Source organism: Sminthopsis crassicaudata, chromosome 2 (genome assembly GCF_048593235.1).
Source record: "Sminthopsis crassicaudata isolate SCR6 chromosome 2, ASM4859323v1, whole genome shotgun sequence".
Classification (NCBI taxonomy): Eukaryota; Metazoa; Chordata; class Mammalia; order Dasyuromorphia; family Dasyuridae; genus Sminthopsis; species Sminthopsis crassicaudata.
The window spans coordinates 636,125,431-636,149,467 of record NC_133618.1 but is presented as its reverse complement, the minus strand read 5'-3'; the positions used below and the strand labels follow the sequence as shown (position 1 = coordinate 636,149,467).

The window sequence follows — 24,037 nt, the reverse complement described above, 5'->3', positions numbered from 1 at the left end:
AAGAAATATGTTCTATAAAAGTGCTTTGGCTATCAATTATAAAACACAAAGGGCCCATGCCCCTGCACCTGCTGATGATTCTAACCATGTTATGCAATATTAAACTTTTCCCATCATCTAAACAAAAATTGTAGAAGTAATAAAGCTCCATGGATTCAGCTTAAGCCCATATAGCTAAAATATGGGAGCCACAATTACATTTAAATCTTATATCAAGTTCACCTTCCCATGGAGGGTCAGCATGGCCTAGTGAACAGAGAAAGTTGGACTAGAGACAGGGAAAGAGGGAACAGAATGCTCCTTGCCCCTCAACCTATAGAAACTTGACAGTTGGATATATAATCTCAGACAAAAAAAACAAAACAAAACAAAACAAACAAACAAACAAAAAAACTTATGCTTTGAGTCTCAGCTTCCTCAACCCTAAAATGATTATGATAACGATCCCTACTTCACAGGATTGTTTCTAGGAGCAAATAAGATTATATACACAAAGTGCTCCAGAAATCTTAAAGTGCCATAAAAATGCAGCAATTGTTATGATCAGTTTTATTTAGCTTCAAATTAAGAAACAAAGTTTTCAAAGTTCGGGGGCTATTTTTTTTTATTTTTAAATAAAAGAACAAGGAAAGTAACCTTAATTTTAAATGAAAAAAAATTTACGTAAAAATCTAATCACCCTTCAGGTAAGAATGGAATTTAAATGTTTAGTAGAGTTGGGATTTCATTATACGGGGTAGGGGTAGGAAGGATGTTCCTTGTTTTGGTTTGTTTTTAGGAAATGCCAAGTCTTTCCTTGAATCTCTCCAGACTGGGGCAAACATTTTCAATTTCAGCTCTATCAAAGTAAGGCAGAAGTATGGGGCATCTCTTCCATATGGCACTGCCTTTCCTCTCCTTTATACTCCATACCCATCAGAAAATGATACCATCTCTGAAATCTTTTAAAATTCTTTCTGCCCACTTGTGTGGTCACCATCTTGGCTCAGGCCCTCATCACTTTAAAATAATCTCCTAATTGCTTTCTTTAACTCCAGGTTCTTTCCTGTTCAATCCATCCTCAAGATAGCTGTCAAAATGATATTGCTAAAATATAAAAGTCTAACTCCACTGTTCGTTTATTCAAAAATCCTCAGTGATTCTCCATTGCCTCTAGAAATTCCACAGCCTGACATCTAATCTGGTACCTATATCTCCTTTCTGACATTTTTCATAATGCTTTCTCATACATTCTACGTCCCAGCCCAATTAGATGGATTTTTGTACTTGGATTACTCCATCTCTCATTTCTCTGTACTTTTTGTTTTGACTATCCCCCATGCCTGGAATACATTGTCTTCTTATGCTTAGAATCTATCTGCCTCTAAGACTAAATTGCCTCCCTTTCGAGAAGTCTTTCCCCATTCTCTCAGTTGCTAATGCTCTCTCCCTTCTCAGATTACCTTGTCTTTACTTGTTTGTGTAGATGTAGTATCTCTACCCTGGTAATAATATTAATAATTAACACTTGTGTAGTTCTTTGATCTTTAGTGGTAATAATAATAATAATGCTAATAGTAAAACAACTAACACTTATAGAAGGCTTTAAGGTTTGTAAGTTGCTTTACAAGTATTATCTCATTTGACCCAAATAACAAACCTAGAAAGGAGGTACTGTTAGTCCCACTTTACAAATGAGGAAACTGAGGCACAGAAAAGTTAAGTGACTTGCCCACACACAATTACTAAAATCTCAGGCTAGATTTGAACTCAGATTTTCCTGATACCAGATCCAGCACTCTATCAATGCACCATCTACCTGTCTCTTTAACAAGTACACAACTATATGAAAAAGGCCCATTTATTGGTCAGGAATTTGTGGCAGAGATCAATTGTAACTCATCTAGGGTCACACAGTGACTACATGCCATAGCAAAGTATTGAACTCAAGTGCTCTGACTGACTGCAGCACCTGTTCCATTATTCCAAGCAATGAGTGCAACATGATCTCCTTGAAAGCAAGGGTTTTTGTCATTAAATCTACCACACTTAGTACCGTCCATGTAAATGTATATTTAAAATTCTGAGCATGCAATACCATCATCATATTAACAATAAAACAACCTACCGATGGAGCACTGAAAGGTAAAAACAACTTTCTTCAAAACAACCCTGTGAGCCTTGAACTAGGAATCAAGACCTGAGTTCAAAACCTAAGAAACTTAGTTCCATAATCCTTGGCAAGCTTCTCTAAGCCTTAGTTTCTCCATCTGTACAATGGTATAATAACAACAAAAACAATAACTGTTCATATCTCACAAGTCTGTTGTCTCACTGAAATAATGTAAAGCATTTTACAATCCTAGACTATAGAAAAGGCATCTGTTATTATTACTACTACTACTGGTGTTATCCTGATTTTATGGATTAAAAAAACTGAGTTTCTAGATTCAGAAATGCTGAAGAATTAAATGGGACAAACTGACAGAACAGGCAATGAGATAGTCTCACTACACAAGAAAGCCCATTTTATCTGATCTCAGCAAAGAATCTCAAAGAATCTTCCATTGTGCCCTCCAGCTAGAGAACAATGGTATCTTAATGCATTATATCAGAGGCAACATCTGTCTCATTAAGAGCATCATGACAGTGGTTGCTATAGGGAGATAGCCCTAATGGGCCAATGTAGTTACTCCATAGTATGGTCAGGCAGATCAAACCACTGGATTTTCTCTAAGTTTTATATGGCCTAACATAGTAAGTAAAAGAGAGCTCATAAGAGTGAATTACCCATCAACCACCAAGCCAGAGATTTGCTTTTCTAGATTTGTCTCTGGGCAGTTGACAAAAACATTATAAACTATTGAACGCCCTGCTTATCTGAGCAAAGAGAAGAGAGATATCCTTAAAAAAGATTCCCTCTATGCTCTCAAAGCAATCACATAAATTGTTGTCATGGAGAAACTGTGTGGGAACTTCAGTTTCCTATTCTCTCTCCCCCTAGATTCTCTCTCCTCCTAGATTCTCTCTTCCCCCTAGATTCTCTCTCTTCCTTCACCCATAGACTGGCTCCTTTCATATATCAGCTACTAGAGAGAAAGGCCAGAACATTCCCCCATACTTTGGAGGGAATTTTTTCCACCTGGTTCTTAATCAATTAGATAATAATTAAATATGTTTTAGCTGTTGAAGAATCCATTCTCAGAATCACAGAATCTAAGGTGAGAGATCAGAAATCAAATAGTTCAACAATTGCTTGGTTCCATATCCCTCTCAACAAGTTGTCATCTAGCCTTTTCTTGGAGATCTCCAGTGATGGGGAACTCACTAGCTCCCCAGAGAATCCATTCCACAGATGGGGAAACTCTCTGTTTTAGGAAATTATCCCTTCCCTCAAGCCTGATTATGTCTCTTTGCTACTCCTATGAGGCTAGTAACCTTGCATAGCCCTCCATCACTCAAATCCAATTCATTAGCATGTCATGGCGTCCCCTCCCTGATATCATGGCCCTCTTGGAGAACAAAGAACAACATCCCCTAATCCTAGTTCTTCCCTCAGGGACCAAAGCCAACAAATCTAATCCTTCTTCCAGGTGAAAACCTTTCAAACACTTAAACATAGCTGTCACACCACCGAGTCCTCTCTTCTCCGGGTTAACATCCCAGCTCCTTCAACCAGCATGTTATATATAGCAAAAGAGAGCCCTCAATTTGGAGACAGAGAACTGGGTTTAAACTCTGGACCCACTATTTACTAAATCTCCAAGGGCCTTTGAATAAATAGGGTTAGGCCATGATGGTCCTACAGTCTGGAAAATTATGTAAAAAATTTTGGCCCTCCTTTTGTTCCAGAGAAATTTCTTTTTCTTCTGTGGGATGTTTATAGCACTTTGTCACAAAATTTGGCTTGATATTAGATAATAAAGCTTCTAAAACCATGGGTTTACGGAGTAACATAACTGAATTGGGGGGGCTGCAAAATCATGATTTATTATCAGTAAATGATTGAGTTTGTATATCTGTTTTATGTACCTGAATACCCAGGGTTGTGTAAAAATTTCTAAGGGGAAAGGGGGTCACAAGTGGAAAAAGTTTAAGAAGTTTTATTATACAAAGCTATACATATATTTTATGCATTTCTAAGTTCTAAACTTTTTCTATGTCACCTGCTGGCTTTATAGTATCATTTGCAACTTCTGAAAAACTGTCAAAAAATTCTCATTTAATTGAATATGAATATCTAAACTGAGGTGGGAATAGGAAAGTTGAGATGTGGAAGGAATAATTGTACCTTCCCTCTCTAGTGTTCAGTTTTCTCTTGGACAAAATGAGAGACTTTGAATAAATGATCACTTACAGCCCTTTTTTCTCTAGAAATCTATTGTTTGTTGTTATAAAAATCACAAAGTGTCAACCTTGAACTTCTTCCTCTATATGACCTTCACCTTGGATTGGTGGTGGCCAACTTGGGTGGCCAAGAATACGCTATAATACAAGGTGGAAGGTAGCTGAGTCCTATCTTATAAGTATTACTTGATAGCATAATGTCATGGAAGAAGCATTGGATTGAAAGTCAGAGGCCATGATTTGAAACCCTGTACTTTGGAGGGAACTTTTTCCACCCTGGTTCTATAATCAATTAAACACTGATTAAATATATTTTTATCTATTGAAGAATTCCATTTCAGAATCACAGAATTTGAAGTGAAAGATTAGAAGCCAAGTGGTTCAATACATGCCTGTTAAAGAATCTCTTTAGCCCCACCACCACTCCCAACAAGTTGTCATCTAGCCTTTTCTTGGAGACCACCAGTGACAAGAAACTCACTAGCTTCCTAGAAAGCCCATTCCACAGAGGGGGAAATTCTCCTTGCCACTTACCTGGGTGATCTTGTACAAATTGTTTCACTTCTCTAAAATCTAATTTCCTCCTTTGCAAAATAAGGAGGCTTCATTATTTTATTGATATCTAAGGCCCCTTCTGATTCTCGAGTTTATGATCCCATAAAAACAGTCAATGGACAAACAATAAAAGATCATTCTCTTTATAACTGATGCAAGGATTAGCCATACTTACTGAGAATGACATCCAAATGACTTGAATGTGTCAGTGAGAATTTCTTTCATGTAATTGCAAAAAGGATGGGTGATTCAGGCCACTTGGGAAAGTCCCTCCACCAACCAAGATTGCATCTCTTCTATGAATTAGGACTAAGAAAAGTTCCAATAAATTATCTAGATTTTAGACACTTTATGCACTAAAAAGTAAAATGATTTGCCCAGGATTTCACTGCTAACACGCCCCAAATGAGACTCAAATCCAGGTTTTCCCAATTCTAATCCCAGCTTCTATCCACTATTCCACTGTACATATAGGAGTTACATACAAATACACAGCAAAATTTACATGGCACTGTACTGATTTCCAAAAATTGTAGTCCCTTTAAGAGTTCCTCTCTTAAAGAAGCAACTTAAGGGTAACTGGAACAACGGGAAACTTATAACTCTTGGTTGCCTGGAAACTATCTTCAAACTATGATTGAAAATGCAAGCATTGAATTCACTGGCTTCTTTCACTTTTCTTTTTTGTATTCTTGCCAATAAGTATTGCCTGATTAAAAAATATAAAGGGGAAAAACCCTTTAAAAAATTTACATTTAATTTTAACTTTAGAATTCTGTAATAGAATCTTGATGCATAGATTGCATTACTAAAGGATGTCATAATAGTTGACACATAAAGAACTTTCAGATTTGCCAAGTGTCTTACATACATTATCAAGATTGAGTAGACTATTTCCCAGAACCACACCTCCTCAAATCATAATACTTCAGATCCACAGTGGAAATGTTTCAAATATGTTATTGTTCCACTACTATAGTTTGGATGAATGGGATAATGCACACAAAGTGCTTTGCAAACTTTGAAGCATTATATTAATATAATCTATCTCTACCATTATCATTATTATTAATTATTATTATATGCCTAGGACAAGTTTTCCCTTCAGCACTTCAAAGAACACTCTCCTAAAGTTCTTTTACATTGGAATTGCTTCTATGTGTCCTCCTCAGTAGAAATGACACGGAGAGCATCCCTTGATGACAAGCCTGGCATTTTGTGTCTCCCTGAGCTGCCCAGAGGAGGGGATCACTCTAAAACACCGGACAACTCTGCACGCTATCTGACAGATGCACTTCCCTTTATTTCTCCTCAGAACCTTATATCAAAAGTTGCCCCTCAGAGACCATCTACAATGATGAGAGTTCACTTGGCAGGAAAAAAAAATGTGTTTTCAAAGTTAGACTTCCAAAAAAAGTGATCAGCCCAGCCATCACTCACCAACCGGACCCCAGAACACAAAGACTTACTTGGCCACCGACAGCTCCTAAGCCGGCTGCCCAAGCAATCGCTTGTGTGGAAGTTCGGCCCCACGGATGGGCTCCGAATTTGGCTTGTGATGCATGTGTAGGCAAACAGTCTGACAAGCACCCTAGTGTATTTCAGGATGACTGACAGGACACAGTGGCCGCTGCTTTGGGGGTTGGGCACTCTTAAAGCAATATGCCAGTGGAAAACATGCAAAGCCAGCAAGCTGTGCTGCGGAGGGCTTTCCTTTGATGAACGAATGACCCAAGGCCTGAGGTGAACTTTGGATGGGGGTTGTCGTGTTCGCAACAAGCCAGAAAGCTGAAAGTTCTGGAACAGTCGATTAGAAGGGAGCTACTTACTATTTGATATGTAAGAGGAATGAAAGGTGAAAGTGATATACTAACTGCCGTGCTCCAGATTCCAGCAGTATATAAATTATATTGCAATGGACTTTAAGTAGCAGCCAATCAGGGTCTTCAAGGGAGAAAGAGGACTTACTGATATGCTATTGGTCACTGAAAACCTCGGGAATCAATGCTTCAACATTCTATTGGCTCTGGTACTGCCAATCACAACCCACCCGTGCTACCTGGTCATCACTCCTGCCTCTTGGACACGTTCTCCTAGAAATCTTCCATGGGAATCCATTCAAAATTGGGGGAGTCCTCCAAAGCTCTTGACATTTCTTGGGTACCAGAGAAGCATGCATCACATATATTGTATCTAGGATATACTATAGCATATTTAACATGTATAAGACTGCCTGCCATCTAAGGGAGGGGGTGGAGAGAGAGAAGGGAAAAATAGGAACAGAAGTGCGTGCAAGGGATAATGTTGAAAAAAAAAATTACCCAGGCATATGCACTGTCAATTAAAAGTTATAATTATTTTTTTTTAAAAAAGAAAGAGATTATAAAAAAAAAGAAGTAGAATTAGTAGTAGAAGAAGAAGTAGTAGTAATAGAAGAAGAGGAAGAAGAGGAGGAGGAGGAAAAGGAAAAGGAGGAAGAGGAGGAGGAGGAGGAAGAGGAAGAGGAGGAGGAGGAGGAAGAAGAAGAAGTGGTAGAAGAAGAAAAGGAAGAACAGGAACAAGAACAAGAACAAGAACAAGAAGAAGAAGAATGCATGCTGTTCTGAAATTGTCCTTTGTTTTAGTACACGACCTGACCATCTACATTACAGGTCTATTTCTAGCCAATGACATCTTTTACCCAGATTCCATTGCACTGGTAATGGGATAAAACCTACTCATCCTCTCCATTGCATTATGCACTACTAGGGCTCTTTGAGATTAGGATATTCAAGACTCAAAGTCACAGCCAGTTGTGATCATGATGAACACTTATTGGGGTTTTTTTTAGTTTTTTTTTTTAATTTATTTTCTAAGTAATCAGTATTTTTTGTTGTTGCTACTGAACAAATTTTTTTTAATCTCTTAATATTTATATATTCCAGGAAAATACATTTACACAGTAGACACCTCTGAAGCCATAGAGGTGAGTGGTATAATTCATCTTCATTCTTTTAGAATTGTGGTTTTTCACTGTGTTGGTCAGCATTCCAGGATTTTTAATATGATTGCCATTTAATATGGTAGCCTAGTTCAGCTAATTTTGTTTTGAATCTGTTCACAAAGGTATGCCCACTTTCCTCTGAAACTGCTCATTTTATTGAAAGAATATTGATGTTAAAAAATATATATGGGCTTTTGTTTCACACGAAATTTTTTTAAAATGGCAAAATTCCTAATGAGAATCCAGGCAAGAATATTGTTCTGTTTAATTCACTGTACAGCTCATCCTCCCTCTCCAGTAATTCATTCAATTCAGAAAAACTCAGTAAAATAAAAAACTGAATTTCAAAAGCTTTTCCTCAATTTGGGGGGGAGTCCATACATCTTTTCCTTTATTGTGTAATTAGTGTGCAGCCCTAACATATATACACATAAAAGGAAGAATAAAAAGTTGACAAATGCTGATTATGGGAACACTTTTGCCAGGATTTCATGGGGAGACAGACACTTTGATTTAACTCATTCACATATTTGGTATTTCCTGAGTTATTCTAGAATATTCATTTATAATCTCTGAGCTGCTAAATCATATTTAACTTTAAATCCTCTAATCCTTTTCCCCCAGTATACAAGCTTTATTAAACAACTATTATATTCTAGGTACTCTGCCAGACACTGGACTGGAGATACAAAGACTGAAATAATTTCTACTCTCAAGGAGTTTATATTCTTTTTCACATTTATTCATAATTTCTCTATGCCCTAGCACAGTCTGTTTTTATAGAGAGGTATCATGTAATGGTAAGAATTATATGTATTCCTTAAGGTTTTTATTCAGCAAATTCCATAAGTCTTTCGGATGTAATTTCTTCAAAAGACTGTTCAGTTTTAACTTTTCCTTGTTATCTTTCTGTTGATTTATCTAGCTCTAAGAGAGTATCATTAAAATCTCCTACAATCATACTATTTGTATCTTTTTGCAATTCACATAATCTTTTATTAATTTAGATGTTATACCAATTAGTATATGTATATCTAATAATAATATTATTTTGTTACCTGTCATTCCTTTAACTATAAAGTGGTTTCCATATTTATTTCTCTTGACATTGTGAATTTTCATATCTATTTAAACTGATAGCAAATTTTCATTCCATACATGTCTTTATTTTTATATGTGTTTCTTATATTCAACAGATTGCTGATTTTTTCTTCATCCATTCTTCCACTCACACTTTGGCCTTATTTTTTAAAATTACATTCAATAACCCTGGTCCACATTTCCCATCATTTAACCACTGGAGAGTGTATTTGAAGAACTCCATAATGCTGCACTAAGTGAAATCTATTCATATCAGCACCAAGAAGTAGGACACAATGTGCCCATTACAGCTTGTCCTTTTGAAGTAGTGATTTGTGGAAATTTATCCCACCCAGGATTCCAAGAGTAAAAATCTTCTCTCATGAAAGACTAGAAAAGACAGTATTGTATATGGAAAAGTACACTGGGGTAGAAGTCAGGTGCCCTGAGGGGCTAATCTCAGTTCTGTCACTAACTACATATATGACCATGGGCAAGTCAAAGCCTCTCTGGGATTCATTAAGTACTTACAGAAGTTTCCATATGAACAAACTGGACTAAATGCTCTCTTATAGGTTGCCTTTCTGGTCCAATTCTGAGTGGAAAGCATATGATAAAAATAATAATAAACAATAATGACAAATATTTACACAGTATCTTAAGGTTTTTAAAGAACTTTATATGTCATCTCATTTAATATTCACAACAAGCAATAGGTGCCATTATTATCCTCATTTTAAAAATGAAGAAACTGAAACTGAGAGAGATTAAAGGACTTTCACAGAATGACATAACAGATTGAACTCAGGTCTTCTTGCATTTCTTTTAATTTAATTTTATTTTATTTTTATATAAATACATGCAAAGATAGCTTTCAACATTCACCGTTGCAAAACCTTGTTGAACTCAGGTTTTTCTGACTCCAAGTCCAGCTCTATATCCATTTGAACAGAATTCTAAGACATTATATTCTATGAAGTAAAATACTTGCAATTTTCTGCAATATATGGTCTCTTCCATCTTATAATCAATCAAAGAATTAAAGTGAATAACCTCAAAAATGTGGTTTAACTTCTCTAAGACTCAGTTTCCTACTCTGAAAAAAATAATTGACTAATCAATTTCATCAAGAGTGCATTAGTATGATTATCTTCCCACACTCTTCCAATAATAATAGCTTCATCTTTTCATCATCTTTGCTAATTTGATGGATATGATATGAGTTCAGATCTAAATATTTTCAATTCTTAGTTTTCTTATTAGCAATCTAGAACATTCTTTCATAGAGTTGTTGATAGTTTACATTTCTCCTTTTGAAAAGAAGGTATCTTTTTGCTTAAAAGAATGTTCTTGTTTTTCTGTTTATATTAATTTTCTTTATATCTTTGACATAAAACTTTTATCAATGATATTTATTTTGAATATTTTTCCTGACAGAATTCTGAATTCATTTCTAATTATCCCTTCCCCCCATGTGGATATTGATTTTCCAAAAGATCCTAGGATAAAAAGAATTAAAAGCAAATAAAAAAGGACAGAGGAGAACAGGTTGTATCCCAATCACCAATATATGCATTTTCAATCCAGAATGAAGAGAATAGAACTAAACCATAAAATAAAGCAGTCCTTCTCCATAATGTTTGACTGCATTAGAATATAATTAAACATTCTCTAAATGACTATGTACAGAAGCCATTGAGAGCACTTAAAGATATGGTCCCAGCTCTTTCAACATTGTTGTTTTCCTCTTAAAAGTTGTATGTTCGATGCATAGCCTGTTAAATGGCTAAAAAAAATTCTCATTATCAACCAGCTATTATTTTATGGCCTCACTGAAAATTCAGTATCAAGACCCTGCAACACTTTGCACATCAGATTATTTAATTCACTTCCAAAGTAAATTATGATAGAGCTGGTGTAAATTATGCATGTTTCAATAGTCCAATAGATGTATGATCTCATTAATGCAAGTATTCCATCCAACAAGATAAAGCCCATTCCTGACTGTTCATCCCATACTTTTCCCATCCTGTAACACAAAAGATCCATCCAACAAGCTACATTGGATCCCTATTCATGATCTCTTGACATTGCATAGATATCCCTGCCCCATGTAGCATCTCTAGCTATTATATTTCTTGCTCTAAGACCATCCTATCTCCTCCTGGAGGTATATATCTCTTGGATGGCATCCTTACTGTGTAAAATACATATAAATCTATTGTGTCCACCATATGTCTTTTTATTGCCTCTTTGGGTGATCAACATTTTTTATTCTACACAGGCCATGGGATTCCACAATTGCCAATGAGCATCTCCAGAAGAACAATAGTGTAAGTTTCTTGGGAACAGAGCCTCATTATCTTTGTATCTGTAGTATATACTGTAGTTCCTGGCAAATAGTGGGTGCTTGATAAATATTTATTGACTGATATATTGATTAATTAGAGTCACTAAGATGAAATATCATTTAAGAGCTCTTCAGCTTAAAAACTGTTGAGAACTCCAAGCATTTTCCTAAATTCAGACCAATCCAGACCATCCTCTTCTTCCTATCCAATTTTGAGCCTATCAAGGATTAGAATACCAAAGAGTTTTCTAAGTGAGATCTAAAATCATTCAAGAATTCAGCCTATCTACATGAGGAAAAGCAAGTCAACGAAGAAAGCTTGAACAACCAACCATGAAGAACAAATTGTTAAGGTCTGAAAGACAAAAATAGCACCAAATTCTCTGAGCTAGATACAGCTCTTTGATTATTCATTTATTCATCATGTAGTGAAAGAACATGGAATTTGAAGTCAGATGACTGTTAGAATGGGAGCTTCTGGAAGGCAGCCATCATGTTTTTACCTTTCTTTGTATCCCTAGTGCTTCCACAGTACCTGGCATACGCAAAATTCTTGATAAATATTTAGTGACTGAAAGACTGACTGACCTGGATTCTAATTGTAGATTACTTTAGGAGAAGTAAAGATGTTTAGCCTAAGGGGAATGGATTAGACTTATTCTGCTTGACTCCAAAAGATAAGACTAGGCTCAATGAGTGCACATTGTGTGCAGGGGCATGCTGGGAAAATATTACCTCCCAAGAGCTGATTGTTAAATTTTCAGAGTAAGCATTTCCATCTCAAAAATCAGAAAGAAAAAAAAAAACACAAATTGGGGCTTGATTTCAAGTTTTGATTATCTATCTTTAGAAAATGCCAATAATGCAAATTAAAAATTTTAGAAAGACAGCTATTAAACATTTGCCAGCACAAACATTTGCCATTGGCTATATAAAAAGAAAACCATTTTAGCAATAAGAACTGCATAAAGATTGAATAGATCCCCTTAGGAAGCAAGTGAATCCCCTTCTTTAGAATCATAAGATCCTAAAAATAAAAATGGAAGGTACCTTAGAGATTATGTAGTCCATCTCCATCATTTTATTAAAAAAAAAAAAGATGCATATTTAATTCATCCTTCACTTTGGATAAGATGGGGAAAGCATAATAGCTATCTTAGGACATATCAATGGTCATCATATGGAATAAACACTGAGAAGGAGTGTGATATGCTAGAAAGAGCAGTGACTCTGAAGTCAGAGAATTAACATTGACATTGATTACCTGTATGACACCTAACCTCCATATCTACTATTTTAGTATCTCTATCTGTGAACTAGGGAAGATGAACTCTTTGAGGCCCCTTTCCAGCTTTAGTTCTATTATCCTATAACTTTTTCCATTAGGCCTCACAGAATCGACCTATGAGAAACAGATAAAGTTTTCAGTGACATAAATTTAGACTTGATGTCAAGATAAACTTCCTAACATATAGAGCTATCCAAAAGTAAAATGGGTTTTCTTGAAAGAGAGTAGCTTCTCCTGCCACCTTCAAGGATAATCCAAATTATCCCAGGTTGGGGATATTGTAGATAGAAAATTCATAGCTTAGTTACATACTGGACAAGAAAGCCTTGTGTTCCCTTCTATCTGGCATTTGTGATATCTGTGTGAATATGAAAAGTTCACTTGACCTTTTCAAGCCTCAATTTGATTCTCTGTGAAATGAAAGGTTGTATTAGGTATTCTCAGAGATCTCTTCCAATTCTTAGTCTGATAGCCCTAGATCAAAAGTAAGATCTCTAAAGAAACCAGATCAAGAAAAGCCAGAACTTGTAAATAGATGTTCTTAATTCAACAGCATCCTTTTTGAAATGTGGTACCATATTATCAAAATGAATATTCATGCCTAATTCTTCATGCTAGAGTTTCAGAAATAAATGGAAAAATCATCATTAGACACTTCCTCTTCTTTGATCTCTTAATCTTCGATCTCTTGAATGTGGGTACTCCATCCCATAGTGCATATGAAGTCCTTTCCTGTCTGTTCATCTTATGGCATTATTCCCATCCAATAATTATTACACAAGGAGCCCACTTGACAAGCTACATCAGAGCCCTATTTATGGATCGTAGGATCCAAAAAGTCTCTAGTACCATGTCTTGAACATATTGGGTAATTAATAAATATTTGATATATTTTGTTGAAAATAAAAAGCTATTCTTTTCCTTTGGGGAGAGAATTCCACTTTAGATTCTATGAATATCATATTGGGGTACTTTACTGAAAGGAAATATATGAGACCATTTATTCACTCTTAAGTAGGGACTTTCTTTATTTATATAATTCAATACTTTCTTAACCAGCCCTATTTGCCATAAAGACAGTGTTTTATGTGGAGATATAAAAGTTTAAAGTCCCCTGGATTGCTATTGTTCCTTTGATAAATTTTTATACACTATTTTTTCTTTATTCTTCTAGACTACTAACAATTACAATATCCCTGAATCACAGAATTTCAGACTTAGAAGGACCTTCACAGGCCATGCAATTCCACTTGTACCTTACCAAAAAATTCTCCCTAATGGCATCCCAACAAGTCACCTACTACTTTCCTCTCTATTTTCTTGCCAGATTATTATCTGGTTCCATAGGGCCTGTTCTCTTTTCTCCCCCTTCTCAACTCTCTCTTTATTTTTTTAAATTTTTTTATTAATTTTTATAATTATAACATTTTCTTTGACAATACATATTCATAGGTAATTTTTTTACAACATTATCCGTTGTACTCCCTTCTGTTCCAAATTTTTCCCCTCCTTCCCTCCACCCCCTCCCCTAGATGGCAGGCATTCCCATACATATTAAATATTTTATAGTATATCCTAGGTACAATATATATGTGCAGAACCGAATTTTGTTGTTGTTGTTGTTGCAAAGGAAGAATTGCATTTGGAAGCTAAAAATAATCTGGGAAGAAAAACAAAACAAAACAAAACAGTGCTCACAGTTTATATTCATTTCCCAGTGTTCCTTTTCTGGATGTAGCTGATTCTGTCCATCATTGATCAATTGGAATTGGATTAGCTCTTCTCTATGTTGAAGATATCCATTTCCATCAGAATCCATCCTCATACAGTATCATTGTTGAAGTGTATAATGATCTTCTGGTTCTGCTCGCTTCACTTAGCATCAGTTGATGTAAGTCTCTCCAAGCCTCTCTGTATTCCTCCTGTTGGTCATTTCTTACAGAGCAATAATATTCCATAACCTTTATATACCATAATTTACCCAACCATTCTCCAATGGATGGACATCCATTCATTTTCCAGTTTCTAGCCACTATGAAAAGGGCTGCCACAAACATTTTGGCACATACAGGTCCCTTTCCCTTCTTTAGTATTTCCTTGGGATATAAGCCTAGTAGTAGCACTGCTGGGTCAAAGGGTATGCACATTTTGATAACTTTTTGGGCATAATTCCAGATTGCTCTCCAGAATGGTTGGATTCTTTCACAACTCCACCAACAATGTATTAGTGTCCCAGTTTTCCCACATCCCCTCCAACATTCATCATTATTTTCAACTCTCTCTTTATAACTCCATAAGGTCCCATGTGTTTAATTATAATTTCTATACAAATGACTCACAGATCTTCATGTCATATCCAGTTCCAATCTCTTCTCTAAGACTCAGCCCTGCATCCCTATACTCCTGTCAGAAATTATCAACCGGATATCTCAGAACTCTCTGAAATTCAACATATCCGGATCTGAACCCATTCTTCTTCCAAATGTCCATTACTAGATAGTCATGGATGTAGTTATACTATTGGAGAAAAAGTTCAATTGACAAGAGCTCACACACATTTGAGTACATGGAAGTTAGAAATCCAATCAAAGAAATTTTTAAACTGAAAAGCAAGGGAGAGAGGAAAGAAGTGGCTTGGTAGATAGATCCAATAAGTAAGATGTCATAAATAGTAGTTAAAGTATTAAAAAAATTCATAGTAAATAGGCTAAGAAATTAATAAGGCAAAAATTAAACTAAGGAGACAGCAATAAAACAAACTTCTTTTGATATCTATAAACAAATGCACACATTAAAGGTGCCAAGCAAAGTGAACTAGAGATCCTAATGCAGAGATAGATTTGATGGCAAGGACATTACTGAGATTTGGTGGATAGAACTGAAGCCTGCAATAGCTCGAAAAGTATATACATATTAGAGACAGCTAAATGTTACAATGGATAAGGAGGATCTGAAATTCAGGAAGACCTGAATTCAAATCCAACCTCAGATTCTCACTTTGTAGCCATGGGCAAGTCATTTAACCTCTGTCTACCTCAATTTCCTTTTCTGTAAATAGGGATAAAATAGATCCTACTTCCAAGATCGTTGTGAGAGTCAAATGAAATAATAATTATAAAGTACTTAGCACAGTATCTGGCACATAGTAAGTGTCATATAAATGATAGCAATTATTATTGTTATTATCATTACATATTTTTTAAAGAGAATAGGATAAGTAGAAATGGGGACAAATAAATCTATGTAAAGAAATCCAAGTAATCAAGAGCTACAGGACAAAGCATAGTGGAGAGGTTTTTTTGAAGACTTTCAGAAATAGGAACACACATAAAATTGTCATCATAATACATTATAGGACAGTGGTTTTCAAATTGTGATCTGGGGTACTTTTCAGAGCATCTTCCAGGTCAAAACTATAATACTGAGCATAATAATACTGAGACATTTTAATTTCAACTAAAGTAAATGTTGATAGGACACACATCAAAAAAAATTCTTTAGGAAGGTCTTCAATAAATTTTAAAAATATATATCAGTCCTGAGACTAAAAAAGTTGAGAATCATTGCTTCAAATCAACTCGACATTAAACAGGAAATGGATGCAGATTTTGGGAACAGGCCATGAGACTGGCATGGAGGCGTGAAAGGAAATGGTAGTGATGGGAGAATTTATTATCCAGACACCCACTGGAATCATCAACCAACTTAGATTTTTTAAAAGATATGTATATGCACCATATTCCACAATGCATTCAAAATGGATACATTATCTTAATTTTAAAGATTATGCTATTAAAATACTTTAAAGAAAAGTCAATCATATATCTCTCACAGATATAGGGACAACAAGAATTCTTAACCATATAGTGGAAAGAAACAATTACAAAAGAAAAAAGGAAGTGATTGAGTGGGGAAAAAATCTTTATATTAAATTTTTCTGATAAGAATTTCACAATCAAGATATTTATGCATATGTGCATAGATATGACTAGAGGCCATTTTCAAAAGACTAAGTGGTCAAAGGATATGAATAAAGAATTCTCAAAAGAAGGATAACAAACTATTAACAACCATATGGGAGAAGTCTTCAAATCACTGAGAAAAGAAATGCCAAACAAAACAACCTGTCACCCTGGCAAAAATAACAAAAGACTAGAATCAATAATATCAGAGAGGCTGGAAAAATTTAGGAATGTTAGTACATTGTTGATGGAGCTGCAAATCAGTATAATCATTTTGGAAAGCAATTTGAAATTTTGCAAATTTGGGAAAAATATCCAAATCCTTTTACTCAAAGATTCCATTATAAGGCTTATGCCCTAAGGAGGGCATCTAGGTAGCACATTGGATAGAGTACTAGGCCTGGACTCAGTAAGACTCATTTTCCTGAGTTCAAATCTGGCCTTAGACACTTACTAGTTATGTGATCCTGGGCAAGTCACTTAACCCTGTTTACCTCAGTTTCCTTATCTGTAAAATGAGCTGGAGAAGGAAATAGCAAATCGCTCTATTGTTTGTTAAGAAAACTCCAGTTGGAGTCACAAAGAGTTGGACGTGACTGAAAAATAACTGAACAAAACACCCGCAGGAGGCCATTGATAAAAAAAAAAAAAGTCCCTCTATATTTATAATAGCACTTTTTTGATAGTGAAGAATTAGAAAGTAGATGTCCATCGATTGAGGAATGGCTAAACAAATTGTGGTCCATGAATGTAATGGAATATTACTATGCTGTAAGAAATGACAAATGTGATTAATACGAGAAGCATGGGAAAATCTATGTGAATGAATGGCTAGGGAAGTAAGCAGAGCCGAGAAAAATGTATGGGTGTATAGGCATACACACACTCACACACACATACATATTTATAACAATGTAAAGGGACAAAAATTTTCATAAGAAAGACACAGACACAGGCACACACACACTAAATAAGTAACTAAAAGTAAGTGAATGTGGAAATTATAAGGAACAAGTACACCTCAAAAGGAAACATATAAAAAGATACCCTAAGCCCTTTATGGGGGAAGGAACTTCACAAATCCTATACATTGCACATATTTTCAGATTTGTCTGATGTATTAGTCAATTATATTGGGGTTTTTTTCATCTTTTCTTGGGGGAAAGGTTAAAAAATGATTGTGCTATAGATGATAGCTGAAAGGAAAGGAGAAGAATAGTAGGGAAAATTATAGTATCATAAAAAATACATCAATAAAAAGCTATTTTATATTACATGTATTAAAGTTGAAAACAGGTCAGATGATGTAAGATGGTTACAAAATCAAGGCATTGTCTCATAAGAATAGCATCCAAAATGTATAAACTCTAAGTGAGTTGAGGTTGGGAAGGATTTCTTTAGCTATATTTGGGGAAAATAGGAGAACTAGAGAAAGGCTAAGATGTCTAATGGGGAGTTGATGGAATGATAATAAACAGGAAGAAGCTGGGACTTCTCAACTCTAATTTTGCTTCTGCTTTCTCTGCCAAGGAGAATGAACTTTGAACTGGAAAGGAAAGAACAAAAAAAAAATGACTAAAATGAAGTTGATACCAAAATAAACAGAGATAGGTCAAGATGTCAAAGCTGTTCTTGCGTTCAAATCACCAAACCCAGTTGAACTATATCCCAGAAGGATATGGTAGATGTGAAGCCTTTGGCAATAGTCACTTGTTAGAGGACAATACTTTGATTGCAGAATCTACAATTTATTATTAAAAGGATTGTTAGTAGATATGTAGAAAAAGAAGCTGTGAACAAAATGAACCAGCAGGGCTAAATTAAAAAAGAGGTTGGGCCAGACAATTGAGTCTTAGATTGGGAGAATCAGAGGATTTTATAAGTATAGTTTATCTAGATGTAAAGAAAGCATTTGACCAAATCTCTCAAGAATGGGCTTCTACTTGTAAAGATAATAGGTTCACCATCAGTGGAGGTCTTCAAACATAGGTTGGATGACCATCTGGCAAGTATGTGGTAGAAGGAACACCTTTTGAGGTAAAGATCCATGAGATCTCAACTTTCATGTTCCCCTCCAAACCAAAGATTTTTATGAGATAATCAGAGACTAAATTCAAGCTATGTTTCATTTCTTACACAAATGTGTTCAAGTAAATGTCACAGAGCACAGACGTTGCTAGAATCAAAGAAATTGAGCCAGGAAAATCTCAGAAGTCGTCTGGACCAATCCTCTTAATCTAGAGTTGAGGAAAGGAAGTTCCAAAGAGGGAAAGTATATTTTCCAGGTTAGCACTACTATTAAGTGACAGAGATAGGGTTTGAATCTCCAAAGCCACTAAACCACGCTGCTTGTCTGCTCGTAACATGTGAAGTTGCTGTACAAATTTAAATTGACAAACATAAATTCTGTCCTGGGTCTTGTTATCTCAGACGAAATTAATCTCTTGTCAGTGATCATAGGATTATAGGTTAAAGAACCTTACAGATCACTTAGACAGTTTCCTACAGGGAATTGAAGCCCAGAGTAGGTAAGTGACTCCCACAAATACCCAAGAAGTGACTTATCCAAGATTCTCTGATTCCAAATTCCAAATAACAATAATTCATTCAAGACATTTGTGGGGCATCTGCAAAACACTCCATGCCCTGGAGGATATAAACCTCTATGATCACAAAGATATTTGCCTTCTAATTACTGAGATACCATCTACCTAGTGACAATCAGGTATAGGCTGAACAAAAATAGTACACTGACAATGGCAATAATAATATTATAGTAAGACCCAACACTCATGTCCACTTTAAACTTTTCACAGTATTTTACTTTTGTTAGCTTATTTGCTCCTCATAATAGACCGGTGAAGTAAGTGCTTCCTCATTTTACAGATGAAACATCTGAGGCAAATTAAGTGACTTGCCCAAGATAATATACCTTGAAAGTTTCTGAAGCTGGAGTTATACTTATTTTCAGTCCAGTGCTCAATTTACCTTGTCACGCAGCTAATAACAAGATTGAGTCTCAGAGAGATTCAGTGGCATCTCCATTGTCTCACAACTATTATTTATCAGCACACTGATTCAAGCACAAATTATCTGCCTTTGATTTCAGGACTTTTCTAGTCAATTGAGAGAAATAATCCATCTATTCCAATAAGTATTAATCAAATTGATAGGATCATATCAAAGTTCTGTATATAAGGCCCCAATCTAAATTCACTTGCTTAACTAAAGAAAGTTAGCTAAAGCCCTCCATCCTTATTTCACCTTGTCAGTGTGACCAAGCTCAATATGGCAAAGATCTCTACCCAGAAAGTCCCCCAAAGTATTTTTGTACCTTCAGACCAAACATTTGTCCAATAGGAGCAAATGAGCATCTTATGACCATTAAGGTCACTGACTGGGATAGCTATGTCATTTTCTCCTGCCCCTATTAAGGAGAAGCCTGTTGATCTTATATGGAGATATTCTTTGCTTCATCCAACTTGTGACCCAGCAGACATATTGCTTATTCAGTGGAGTTATCCTATATTTGGTATAATTGTTTTGAAATGACTGGACATCCTGCCTTATAAAAATAGGACCCTGGAAAGAGGAGGCATCTCAGATTGTGAAGGAGATCTGAGGTCCATTTTATTTAAGGGGACTATGAACTCTTTAATAAGATGCCATTGGCTCAGACCTCTGCCTCAGTCTCTCTTATTGTAACTGGGATAATTTTAATTTCAACACAAATGATAAACATTTATTAAGCACCTATTATGTGTCAGACATTAGTATCACTCTTGGCTATAAATGTTACAAACTATAAAATAAATACAGTACCACCAACCTAGGAAACATAGGGCACTAGGTACAGGCAATAATAATTTGTGTTTCTTTTTTCTCTTTATAGTGTTTTGTTTGCCTGAGCCAAATCCTTCGAAATCCAGTAGAGATAAGTGGTTAGGAGGTGAATGGTTTCTTTCAGATTAGGGGCAAGGATTTATAACTAGAAGGAACCAGTCGACTGTTCAGGACAAAGATGGGTATCCAAGCTCAAGAAAAGAGAAATGGCTTACCAAAAGTCACATGGATAATAAGTAATAGATCCAGATTTTGAACTAAATTGGTTCCTCTGACTCCAAAATCCTACAATCTTTCTACTGGATGAAGATTGTAACAGGTCTTGGTGTAAAAGGAGCCTCTGGTAAAAGGATAATCAAATTCACAAAAGCTTACTTAATATATTTATCAGTCGCCCGAAGGACAATCATCTGTTCTACTTTGAAGAAGAATTTGTTTTCCGCCAACACGGAACCCTGGACCCTGGGTGGATACCCCGAGCATAAGGGAAAATTCTATTTGGCTTCTAACAGTGTAACAAATGCTTCCAAAAGAAAGTGAAAAGATGCCTAAGGCATCTTATTAAATTATAACTTTATCGAATGGAGGAGAGTGGGCGTAGTTGGAAAGAACAGTCCTGCTTGAGTTAGGACAGGGAATTCAAAACAGAAATTTCTGCATTTCCCAAACTCAGGGCACTGTGCCAGCTATCTGCATTCCGGAGAAGAGAGCCACCCAGTTGCCAATGCTATATTAGCTGGAGAGGAAGCGACCAGTTTCTCCCACAGTTGGTATTTCCGAAGATAAGCACAAAAATCTAACTAGAAATAGATTTCATGACCAAGTAATCCTGGAAACTTTTTCAGGAGTCCAATTTTCTCTCTAAAAATCACTAATCATCAAAATCTCCATTGCCAAAAAGAAAAAACCATAAGATAAAATGACAAAAAAAAAAAAAAAACCTAGAAGAAAAAAGGAGAAATAGCTCTACATTTTTTATGCCGATGATGAGCCAGATACTGTGTCCTCCATGCTTACATTCCCAGCAGAGCACAAAGGAAAGATTTTTGGATTTGGGGTCAAAGTATGGGAAATAGACCTCGGACTATCTTTGTGAACACAGGTGTAAACACAAGTAGCTCGAGTCAGCAATTAGCTAGTAAAGAGCAATTCTCACCTGCCAGGTGCTAGAGATGGAATAACAGAAAAAGGGCCTGCTCTCAGGGATGTTGGGTTCTAGTGGAGGGGAAAAAAAATTATATTATGGGTATAGTCCAAGGAAAACTGAAATAGGAGAGGAAACTCACAACTGAGGAAATCAAGGAAGGCTTCATAAAAAAGCTGGTGCTTCCAATAAGCCTTCCAGAAGTTTCTGAGAAGAAATTGAGACAGATGAGACAAAGACAGAGAGATAGAGGCAGAAAGACAGAGAAAAGGGATAGAAGAGAAGAAAAACAGACAAAGAGAGAGCAGAGACAGAAAGTCAGAGAAAGACAAATAGAAAGACAGAGACAGAGAGATGGGGAAAGATGGGGTAAAAGAGGGAAGAAAAAGGAAAGAGAGACAGAGACAGATGAAGAGGAGAGAGGAAAGACAGACAGAAGACAAAAACAGAGATAGAAACAGAAAAAACAGACATATACAAAGAGACAGAGAGAGGATAGCGGAGTGACAAAAAGAGACAGAGAAGAGAAACAGAAGGCAGAGAGACAAGAAACTAAAAGTCAGAGAGACAGAGAAAAAAGAAAGAAGAGAGGAGAGACAGACAGAAAGAGAGACATAAGGAGGGGGAAGGAGAGAGAGAGAGACAGACAAAGAAAAAGACAGACACAGAAACAGATACAGACACACAGAGACAGGAGACACAGCCAAAAAAATACACAGAGACAGAGAAAGACAAATAAGAGACAGAGACAGAGAAAAAAGAGACAAAGATAGAGATACCAACAGAGAGACAGATAAACAGAGACAGACACAGAAACAGAGGGACAGTGACAGACACAAAGACAGACAGACACAGAAATAGAGACAGAGAGAATGACAGAGAGACAACACAAAAGACACACACACGGAGAGAAAGACAGAGAATAGCCCAGATATGGAAAAGGGCTTCTTATGTAAATACTCAGAGGTGGGGAAAGAAGTCTCAAGCCAGGGGAGTGGCTAATAATCCATTTTGAGTGGAATGGAGTTTATAAAGGTAGGTCACATAAAACATAATTTTGGAAAGCTAGATTGAGCCAAATATGGAGAAATTAACTGACAGGCTAAGCAGATTATAATATCAACTAACATGTATATAATCTTTTGAAGTGTGCAAAGCACCTTATATGTCTTCTCATTTGGTCATCATAACAGTATGAGATAATGGCTCTCAATCTCCCCATTTTACAGATGAGGAAACTGAGGACAATGGAGATTGTGTGATTTGCCCAAGGTCACACAATTAAGGAAGCGAGAATTCTTCTTAACTCCAAGTCCAGCACTCCACCTACTGTGCCTCAGAGCTGCCACTACATTTTTATATTTTATCCCGTAGGGATAATGCCTTCCAAAGGGGAGCCATTGAAGAGTTGAGCAAAAGGATCATATGGGTAAAACTGAACCTTAAGGAGATTCTTTTGTGGGGAGGTTGGATTGGAGATGAAGAGCCAAGAAAATCAATTAGAAGAGTATTAGCGTAGTCCAGGTGAGATGGGATAAGTCTTGAATTGGAGTGGTGACTGAGGAAAATGGGACTTGTTTTATAGGAGATGGAATCAACAAAAAATGGTTACCGATGAAATAAAGAGTGTAATTGAAGAAGATGAATAAAGGATGATTGTGAGTTTATGAACATAGGCAAACAGGATAGGGAGGAGATGATAGGACACTAAATGAAAAAGAGGAGACTCCAGAAAGGGATCGTGTGTAAGAGGGAGAAGTTCTGTTAATATGTCTTGTATTTTGGACACATAAGGGGTCACCTGATAATAGTAGTAGCTATAGTTGTAATTGTAGTTTATGATACTTCTTTAAAAAATGTAGGGAAAAACAGGGAAGAGAATCCTGGTCCTAGAGCCCCATGGAACAACCACTCTTGGGAGCATGTTTTGCATGACCAGCAAAACAAGGAACAGAATTCAATGGGACAAAAACCAAGAAAGGTACGTGTCAAGAGGAGAGAATGTTGGCAATGACCTAAGATCACAGAATCACAGATTTAGAGCTAGAAGGAAGTTTTAGAAATCATCTCATCTGCTTGCCTAATTTTACAGATAAGAAATCTGAGGATGGGAAGCCAAAATAACTTGTCATAAGTAGAATTTGAACTCAGGTCTTACTGACTCTTGGTCCAGTAATCTACCCATTATATCACCAAACAATTATTAGAAAATTGGCCAACAGATTTAGTTGTTAGGAATCCAAACTGTAACCTTGGAGAGGGAGTATCAGGTGATTAGTGGAGTTAAAAGTCAAGACATGGAGGTAATAATCAGAGATGATATTTAATCTCTCTCTAGGCCTCAGTTTCCATCTACAAAATAGACAGGTTGAATTGGGTTCCTCTATAACCCAAAATAATAAACTTCTAAATCTTATCCAAAAAAAAAATACACAGAATTACTGATCATTGCTTGGAGAATGAATGAGATTCACTTAACTGGGCTCATAATTGGTCTAATCCCATT

At 36.1% G+C, this 24,037-nt stretch overlaps 1 protein-coding gene across 2 annotated transcripts in view; it reads right to left on the bottom strand.

Moving 5' to 3' along the window:
- CTNNA3 (catenin alpha 3) overlaps positions 1-24,037 on the bottom strand; it is a 2,038,107-nt gene that overhangs the window by 2,002,090 nt on the left and 11,980 nt on the right. The window contains exon 1 of one of the 2 annotated variants that reach the window (XM_074296611.1): positions 6,351-6,442. The exons of the other annotated variant lie outside the window; for it this stretch is intronic. The gene's annotated coding sequence lies outside the window, so the exon portion shown is untranslated. Of the gene's footprint in view, positions 1-6,350; positions 6,443-24,037 lie in introns of those variants that run through there. 2 annotated transcript variants of the gene reach the window in all.